Source organism: Taudactylus pleione, unplaced genomic scaffold (genome assembly GCF_031769625.1).
Source record: "Taudactylus pleione unplaced genomic scaffold, aTauple2 ptg001058l, whole genome shotgun sequence".
Classification (NCBI taxonomy): Eukaryota; Metazoa; Chordata; class Amphibia; order Anura; family Myobatrachidae; genus Taudactylus; species Taudactylus pleione.
This window is the reverse complement of record NW_028285459.1, coordinates 1,202,488-1,212,797: the sequence shown is the minus strand read 5'-3', so window position 1 is coordinate 1,212,797 and position 10,310 is coordinate 1,202,488.

Here is a 10,310-nt window from a genome sequence, read left to right as displayed (position 1 = left end):
ATCTCCTCTTGTAGCAAACACAGACAGCTCAAAATTAAACACAATGTGTTGAAGACCAAGGCCCACAAATGTGATGTGAAATAGTTTTTCTCCCATGTTGTGTTTAAGAGAAAACAGCAACTGCTCATTTTAGTCCAAAATGCATTGAAATCAATGGAAACAGCAAAAGCGCACACTCTGCGATATCTCCTTTTGCCATATCTCTCTTGTAGCAAGCACAGACAGCTCAAAATTAAACACAATGTGATGAAGACGAAGGCCCACAAATGTGATGTGAATTGTTTTTACTCCCCTGTTGCATTTAAGAGAAAACAACAAATGCTCATTTAAGGCCAAAATGCATTGAAATCAATGGAAACAGCAAAAGCGCATACTTTGCCATATCTCCTCTTGTAGCAAACACAGATAGCTCAAAATTTCACACAATGTGTTGAAGATAAAGGCCAACAAATGTAATGTAAATGGTTTTTCTCCCATGTTGCATTTAAGAGGAAACAGCAAATGGTCGTTTTAGGCCAAAATGCATTGAAATCAAAGGAAACAGCAAAAGCGCATACTTTGCCATATCTCCTCTTGTAGCAAACACAGACAGTTCAAAATTACACACAATGTGTTGAAGAACAACGCCCACAAATGTGATGTGAAATGGTTTTTCTCCCATGTTGCGTTTAAGAGAAAACAGCAAATGCTCTAAATTACACACAATGTGTTGAAGAACAAGGCCCACAAATGTGATGTGAAATGGTTTTTCTCCCATGTTGCGTTTAAGAGAAAACAGCAATGCTCAAAATGCATTGAAATCAAAGGAAATAGCAAAAGCTCATACTTTGCGATATCTCCACTTGTATCAAACCTAGACAGCTCAAAATTACACACAATGTGTTGAAGACCAAGGCCCAGTGATGTGAAATAGTTTTTCTCCCATGTTGCGTTTAAGAGAAAACAGCAAATGCCCGTTTTAGGCAAAAATGCTTTGAAATCAATGGAAATAGCAAAAGCTCATACTTTGTGATATCTCCTATTGTAGTAAACACAGACAGCTCAAAATTAAACACAATGTGTTGAAGTCCAAGGCCCACAAATGTGATGTGAAATGGTTTTTCTCCCATGTTGTGTTTAAGAGAAAACAGTGAATGCTCGTTTTAGGCCAAAATGCTTTGAAACCAATGGAAACAGCAAAAGTGCACACTCTGCGATATCTCCTCTTGCCTTATCTCTCTTGTAGCAAACACAGACAGCTCAAAATTACACACAATGTGTTGAAGACCAAGGCCCACAAATGTGATGTGAATTGTTTTTTCTCCCATGTTGCATTTAAGAGAAAACAGCAAATGCTCATTTAAGGCCAAAATGCATTGAGATCAATGGAAACAGCAAAAGCGCATGCTTTGCGATATTTCCTTTTGTAGCAAACAGAGAGGGCTCAAAATTACACACAATGTGTTGAAGACCAAGGCCCACAAATGTGATGTGAAATAGTTTTTCTCCCATGTTGCGTTGAAGAGGAAACAGCATAAGAGCCAAAATACATTGAAACCAATGGAAACAGCAAAATCGCATACTTTGCCATATTTCCTCTTGTAGCAAACACAGACAGCTGAAAATTATACACAATGTGTTGAAGACCATGGCTCACAAATGTGATGTGAAACAGTATTTCTCCCATGTTTCGTTTAAGAGAAAACAGCAAATGCTCGTTTTAGGCCAAAATGCATTGAAACAAATGGAAACAGCAAAAGCGCATTCTTTGTGATATCTCCTCTTGTAGCAAACACAGATAGCTCAAAATTACACACAATGTGTTGAAGACCAGGGCCCACAATGTGATGTGAAATGGTTTTTCTCCCATGTTGCGTTTAAGAGAAAACAGCAAATGCCCGTTTTAGGCCAAAATGCATTGAAATCAATGGAAATAGCAAAAGCGCATACTTTGTGATATCTCCTCTTGTAGCAAACACAGACAGCTCAAAGTTAAACACAATGTGTTGAAGACCAAGGCCCACAAATGTGATGTGAAATGGTTTTTCTCCCATGTTGCGTTTAAGAGGAAACAGCAAATGCTTGTTTTAGGCCAAAATGCATTGAAATCAAAGGAAACAGCAAAAGCACACACTTAGCCATATCTCCTCTTGTAGCAAACACAGACAGCACAAAATTACACACAATGTGTTGAAGAACAAGGCCCACAAATGTGATGTGAAATGGTTTTTCTCCCATGTTGCGTTTAAGAGAAAACAGCAAATGCTCAAAATGACACACAATGTGTTGAAGAACAAGGCCCATAAATGTGATGTGAAGTGGTTTTTCTCCCATGTTGCGTTTAAGAGAAAACAGCAATGCTCAAAATGCATTGAAATCAATGGAAATAGCAAAAGCTCATACTTTGTGATATCTCCTCTTGTAGTAAACACAGACAGCTCAAAATTAAACACAATGTGTTGAAGTCCAATGCCCACAAATGTGATGTGAAATGGTTTTTCTCCCATGTTGCGTTTAAGAGAAAACAGTGAATGCTCGTTTTAGGCCAAAATGCTTTGAAACCAATGTAAACAGCAAAAGCGCATACTTTGCCATATCTCTTCTTGTAGCAAATACAGACAGCTCAAAATTTCACACATTGTGTTGCAGACCAAGGCCCACAAATGTGATGTGAAATGGATTTTCTCCCATGTTGCGTTTAGGAGAAAACAGCAAATGCACGTTTTAGGCCAAAATGCATTGAAATCAATGGAAACAGCAAAAGTGCACACTCTGCGATATCTCCTCTTGCCTTATCTCTCTTGTAGCAAACACAGACAGCTCAAAATTACACACAATGTGTTGAAGACCAAGGCCCACAAATGTGATGTGAATTGTTTTTTCTCCCATGTTGCATTTAAGAGAAAACAGCAATGCTCAAAATGCATTGAAATCAATGGAAATAGCAAAAGCTCATACTTTGTGATATCTCCTCTTGTAGTAAACACAGACAGCTCAAAATTACAAACAATGTGTTGAAGACCAAGGCCCACAAATGTGATGTGAAATAGTTTTTCTCCCATGTTGCGTTTAAGAGAAAACAGCAAATGCCCGTTTTAGGCCAAAATGCATTGAAATCAATGGAAATAGCAAAAGTTCATACTTTGTGATATCTCCTCTTGTAGCAAACACAGACAGCTCAAAATTAAACACAATGTGTTGAAGTCCAAGGCCCACAAATGTGATGTGAAATGGTTTTTGTCCCATGTTGCGTTTAAGAGAAAACAGTGAATGCTCATTTTAGGCCAAAATGCTTTGAAACCAATGGAAACAGCAAAAGTGCATACTTTGCCATATCTCCTCTTGTAGCAAATACCAACAGCTCAAAATTTCACACATTGTGTTGAAGACCAAGGCCCACAAATGTGATGTGAAATGTTTTTTCTCCCATTTTATATTTAGGAGAAAACAGCAAATTCTCGTTTTAGGCCAAAATGAATTGAAATCAATGGAAATAGCAAAAGTGCATTATTTGTGATATCTCATTTTGTAGCAATCAAAGAGGGCTCAAAATTACACACAATGTGTTGAAGACCAAGGCACACAAATGTGATGTGAAATGGTTTTGTTCCCATGTTGTGTTTAAGAGAAAACAGCAAATGAGCCAAAATGCATTGAAACCAATGGAAACAGCAAAAGCGCATACTTTGCCATATCTCCTCTTTTAGCAAACACAGACAGCTCAAAATTACACACAATGTGTTGAAGACCTATGCCAACAAATGTAATGTGAAATTGTTTTTCTCCCATGTTGCGTTTAAGAGAAAACATCAAATGCTCGTTTTAGGCCAAAATGCATTGAAATCAATGGAAACAGCTAAAGCGCATACTTTGCCTTATCTCCTCATGTAGCAAATACTGACAGCTCAAAATTTCACACATTGTGTTGAAGACCAAGGCCCACAAATGTGATGTGAAATGGTTTTTCTCCCATGTTGCGTTTAAGAGAAAATGGTGAATGCTCGTTTTAGGCCAAAATGCTTTGAAACGAATGGAAACAGCAAAAGCGCATACTTTGCCATATCTATTCTTGTAGCAAATAGAGACAGCTCAAAATTTCACACATTGTGTTGCAGACCAAGGCCCACAAATGTGATGTGAAATGGATTTTCTCCCATGTTGCGTTTAGGAGAAAACAGCAAATGCACGTTTTAGGCCAAAATGCATTGAAATCAATGGAAACAGCAAAAGCACACACTCTGCGATATCTCCTCTTGCCATATCTCTCTTGTAGCAAACACAGACAGCTCAAAATTACACACAATGTGTTGAAGACCAAGGCTCACAAATGTGATGTGAATTGTTTTTTCTCCCATGTTGCATTTAAGAGAAAACAGCAAATGCTCATTTAAGGCCAAAATGCATTGAGATCAATGGAAACAGCAAAAGCGCATGCTTTGCGATATTTCCTCTTGTAGCAAACACAGAAGGCTCAAAATTACACACAATGTGTTGAAGACCAAGCAACACAAATGTTAAGTGAAAAGGTTTTTATCCCATGTTGCGTTTAAGAGAAAACAGCATAAGAGCCAAATTGCATTGAAACCAAGGGAAACAGCAAAAGTGCATTCTTTGTGATATCTCCTCTTGTAGCAAACACAGACAGCTGAAAATTAAACACAATGTGTTTAAGACAAAGGCCCACAAATTTGATGTGAAATAGTTTTTCTCCCATGTTGCGTTGAAGAGGAAACAGCAAATGGTCGTTTTAGGCCAAAATGCATTGAAATCAAAGGAAACAGCAAAAGCGCATACTTTGCCATATCTCCTCTTGTAGCAAAGACAGACAGCTGAAAATTAAACACAATGTGTTGAAGACCAAGGCCCACAAATGTGATGTGAAATAGTTTTTCTCCCATGTTGCATTTTAGAGAAAACAGCTAATGCTCTTTTTAGGCCAAAATGCATTGAAACCAATGGAAACAGCAAAAGCGCATACTTTGCCATATCTCCTCATGTAGCAAATACAGACAGCTCAAAATTTCACACATTGTGTTGAATACCAAGACCCACAAATGTGATTTGAAATGGTTTTTCTTCCATGTTGCGTTTAAGAGAAAACAGCAAATGCTCATTTTAGGCCAAAATGCATTGAAATCAATGGAAACAGCAAAATCGCATTCTTTGTGATGTCTCCTCTTGTAGCAAACACAGATAGCTCAAAATTACACACAATGTGTTGAAGACCATGGCTCACAAATGTGATGTGAAACAGTTTTTCTCCCATGTTGCGTTTAAGAGAAAACAGCAAATGCTCGTTTTAGGCCAAAATGCATTGAAACCAATGGAAACAGCAAAAGCGCATTCTTTGTGATATCTCCTCTTGTAGCAAACACAGATAGCTCAAAATTACACACAATGTGTTGAAGACCATGGCCCACAAATGTGATGTGAAATGGTTTTTCTCCTATGTTGCGTTTAAGAGAAAACAGCAAATGCCCGTTTTATGCCAAAATGCATTGAAATCATTGGAAATAGCAAAAGCGCAAACTTTGTGATATCTCCTCTTTTAGCAAACACAGACAGCTCAAAATTAAACACAATGTGTTGAAGACCAAGGCCCAAAAATGTGATGTGAAATGGTTTTTATACCAAGTTGCGTTTAAGAGGAAACAGCAAATGCTCATTTTAGGCCAAAATGCATTGAAATCAAAGGAAACAGCAAAAGCGCATACTTAGACATATCTCCTCTTGTAGCAAACACAGACAGCACAAAATTACACACAATGTGTTGAAGAACAAGTCCCACAAATGTGATGTGAAATGGTTTTTGTCCCATGTTGCGTTTAAGAGAACACAGCAAATGCTCAAAATTACACACAATGTGTTGAAGAACAAGGCCCACAAATGTGATGTGAAATGGCTTTTCGCCCATGTTGCGTTTAAGAGAAAACAGCAATGGTCAAAATGCATTGAAATCAAAGGAAATAGCAAAAGCGCATACTTTGTGATATCTCCGCTTGTAGCAAACACAGACAGCTCAAAATTACACACAATGTGTTGAAGACCAAGGCCCACAAATGTGATGTGAAATACTTTTTCTCCCATGTTGCGTTCAAGAAAACAGCAAATGTCCGTTTTAGGCCAAAATGCATTGAAATCAATGGAAATAGCAAAAGTTCATACTTTGTGATATCTCCTCTTGTAGCAAACACAGACAGCTCAAAATTAAACACAATGTGTTGAAGTCCAAGGCCCACAAATGTGATGTGAAATGGTTTTTCTCCCACGTTGCGTTTAAGAGAAAACAGTGAATGCTCTTTTTAGGCCAAAATGCATTGAAACCAATGGAAACAGCAAAAGCGCATTCTTTGCGATATCTCCTCATGCAGCAAATACAGACAGCTCAAAATTAAACACAATGTGTTGAAGACCAAGGCCCAAAAATGTGATGTGAAATGGTTTTTCTCCCATGTTGCGTTTAAGAGGAAACGGCAAATGCTCATTTTAGGCCAAAATGCATTGAAATCAAAGGAAACAGCAAAAGTGCATACTTAGCCATATCTCCTCTTGTAGCAAACAAAGACAGCACAAAATTACACACAATGTGTTGAAGAACAATGCCCACAAATGTGATGCGAAATGGTTTTTCTCCCATGTTGCGTTTAAGAGAAAACAGTGAATGCTCGTTTTAGGCCAAAATGCTATGAAACGAATGGAAACAGCAAAAGCGCATACTTTGCCATATCTCTTCTTGTAGCAAAAAGAGACAGCTCAAAATTTCACACATTGTGTTGCAGACCAAGGCCCACAAATGTGATGTGAAATGGATTTTCTCCCATTTTGCGTTTAGGAGAAAACAGCAAATGCACGTTTTAGGCCAAAATGCATTGAAATCAATGGATACAGCAAAAGCGCACACTCTGCAATATCTCCTCTTGCCATATCTCTCTTGTAGCAAACACAGACAGCTCAAAATTACGCACAATGTGTTGAAGACCAAGGCTCACAAATGTGATGTGAATTGTTTTTTCTCCCATGTTGCATTTAAGAGAAAACAGCAAATGCTCATTTAAGGCCAAAATGCATTGAGATCAATGGAAACAGCAAAAGCGCATGCTTTGCGATATTTCCTCTTGTAGCAAACACAGACAGCTCAAAATTACACACAATGTGTTGAAGACCAAGCAAAACAAATGTTAAGTGAAAAGGTTTTTATCCCATGTTGCGTTTAAGAGAAAACAGCATAAGAGCCAAAATGCATTGAAACCAATGGAAACAGCAAAAGTGCATTCTTTGTGATATCTCCTCATGTAGCAAATACAGACAGCTCAAAATTTCACACATTGTGTTGAATACCAAGACCCACAAATGTGACTTGAAATATTTTTTCTTCCATGTTGCGTTTAAGAGAAAACAGCAAATGCTCATTTTAGGCCAAAATGCATTTAAATCAATGGAAACAGCAAAATCGCATTCTTTGTGATGTCTCCTCTTGTAGCAGACACAGATAGCTCAAAATTACACACAATGTGTTGAAGACCATGGCTCACAAATGTGATGTGAAACAGTTTTTCTCCCATGTTGCGTTTAAGAGAAAACAGCAAATGCCCGTTTTATGCCAAAATGCATTGAAATCATTGGAAATAGCAAAAGCGCAAACTTTGTGATATCTCCTCTTTTAGCAAACACAGACAGCTCAAAATTAAACACAATGTGTTGAAGACCAAGGCCCAAAAATGTGATGTGAAATGGTTTTTATACCAAGTTGCGTTTAAGAGGAAACAGCAAATGCTCATTTTAGGCCAAAATGCATTGAAATCAAAGGAAACAGCAAAAGCGCATACTTAGCCATATCTCCTCTTGTAGCAAACACAGACAGCACAAAATTACACACAATGTGTTGAAGAACAAGGCCCACAAATGTGATGTGAAATGGTTTTTGTCCCATGTTGCGTTTAAGAGAAAACAGCAAATGCTCAAAATTACACACAATGTGTTGAAGAACAAGGCCCACAAATGTGATGTGAAATGGCTTTTCGCCCATGTTGCGTTTAAGAGAAAACAGCAATGGTCAAAATGCATTGAAATCAAAGGAAATAGCAAAAGCGCATACTTTGTGATATCTCCGCTTGTAGCAAACACAGACAGCTCAAAATTACACACAATGTGTTGAAGACCAAGGCCCACAAATGTGATGTGAAATACTTTTTCTCCCATGTTGCGTTCAAGAAAACAGCAAATGTCCGTTTTAGGCCAAAATGCATTGAAATCAATGGAAATAGCAAAAGTTCATACTTTGTGATATCTCCTCTTGTAGCAAACACAGACAGCTCAAAATTAAACACAATGTGTTGAAGTCCAAGGCCCACAAATGTGATGTGAAATGGTTTTTCTCCCACGTTGCGTTTAAGAGAAAACAGTGAATGCTCTTTTTAGGCCAAAATGCATTGAAACCAATGGAAACAGCAAAAGCGCATTCTTTGCCATATCTCCTCATGCAGCAAATACAGACTGCTCAAAATTTCACACATTGTGTTGAATACCAAGACCCACAAATGTGATTTGAAATGTTTTTTCTTCCATGTTGCATTTAAGAGAAAACAGCAGATGCTCATTTTAGGCCAAAATGCATTGAAATCAATGGAAACAGCAAAATCGCATTCTGTGTGATGTCTCCTCTTGTAGCAAACACAGATAGCTCAAAATTACACACAATGTGTTGAAGACCATGGCTCACAAATGTGATGTGAAACAGTTTTTCTCCCATGTTGCGTTTAAGAGAAAACAGCAAATGCTCGTTTTTGGCCAAAATGCATTGAAACCAATGGAAACAGCAAAAGCGCATTCTTTGTGATATCTCCTCTTGTAGCAAACACAGATAGCTCAAAATTACACACAATGTGTTGAAGACCATGGCACACAAAAGTTATGTGAAATGGTTTTTCTCCCATGTTGCGTTTAAGAGAAAACAGCAAATGCCCGTTTTAGGCCAAAATGCATTGAAATCAATGGAAATAGCAAAAGCGCATACTTTGTGATATCTCCTCATGTAGCAAATACAGACAGCTCAAAATTTCACACATTGTGTTGAATACCAAGACCCACAAATGTGAGTTGAAATGTTTTTTCTCCCATGTTGCGTTTAAGAGGAAACAGCAAATGCTCGTTTTAGGCCAAAATGCATTGAAATCAAAGGAAACAGCAAAAGCACATACTTAGCCATATCTCCTCTTGTAGCAAACACAGACAGCACAAAATTACACACAATGTGTAGACAAACAAGGCCCACAAATGTGATGTGAAATGGTTTTTCTCCCATGTTGCGTTTAAGAGAAAACAGCAAATGCTCAAAATTACACACAATGTGTTGAAGAACAAGGCCCACAAATGTGATGTGAAATGGTTTTTCTCCCATGTTGTGTTTAAGAGAAAACAGCAATGCTCAAAATGCATTGAAATCAATGGAAATAGCAAAAGCGCATACTTTGTGATATCTCCGCTTGTAGCAAACACAGACAGCTCAAAATTAAACACAATGTGTTGAAGACCAAGGCCCAAAAATGTGATGTGAAATGGTTTTTATACCAAGTTGCGTTTAAGAGGAAACAGCAAATGCTCATTTTAGGCCAAAATGCATTGAAATCAAAGGAAACAGCAAAAGCGCATACTTAGCCATATCTCCTCTTGTAGCAAACACAGACAGCACAAAATTACACACAATGTGTTGAAGAACAAGGCCCACAAATGTGATGTGAAATGGTTTTTGTCCCATGTTGCGTTTAAGAGAAAACAGCAAATGCTCAAAATTACACACAATGTGTTGAAGAACAAGGACCACAAATGTGATGTGAAATGGCTTTTCGCCCATGTTGCGTTTAAGAGAAAACAGCAATGGTCAAAATGCATTGAAATCAAAGGAAATAGCAAAAGCGCATACTTTGTGATATCTCCGCTTGTAGCAAACACAGACAGCTCAAAATTACACACAATGTGTTGAAGACCAAGGCCCACAAATGTGATGTGAAATACTTTTTCTCCCATGTTGCATTCAAGAAAACAGCAAATGTCCGTTTTAGGCCAAAATGCATTGAAATCAATGGAAATAGCAAAAGTTCATACTTTGTGATATCTCCTCTTGTAGCAAACACAGACAGCTCAAAATTACACACAATGTGTTGAAGACCAAGGCCCACAAATGTGATGTGAAATGGTTTTTCTCCCATTTTGCGTTTAAGAGAAAACAGCAAATGCCCGTTTTAGGCCAAAATGCATTGAAATCAATGGAAATAGCAAAAGCGCATACTTTGTGATATCTCCTCTTGTAGCAAACACAGACAGCTCAAAATTAA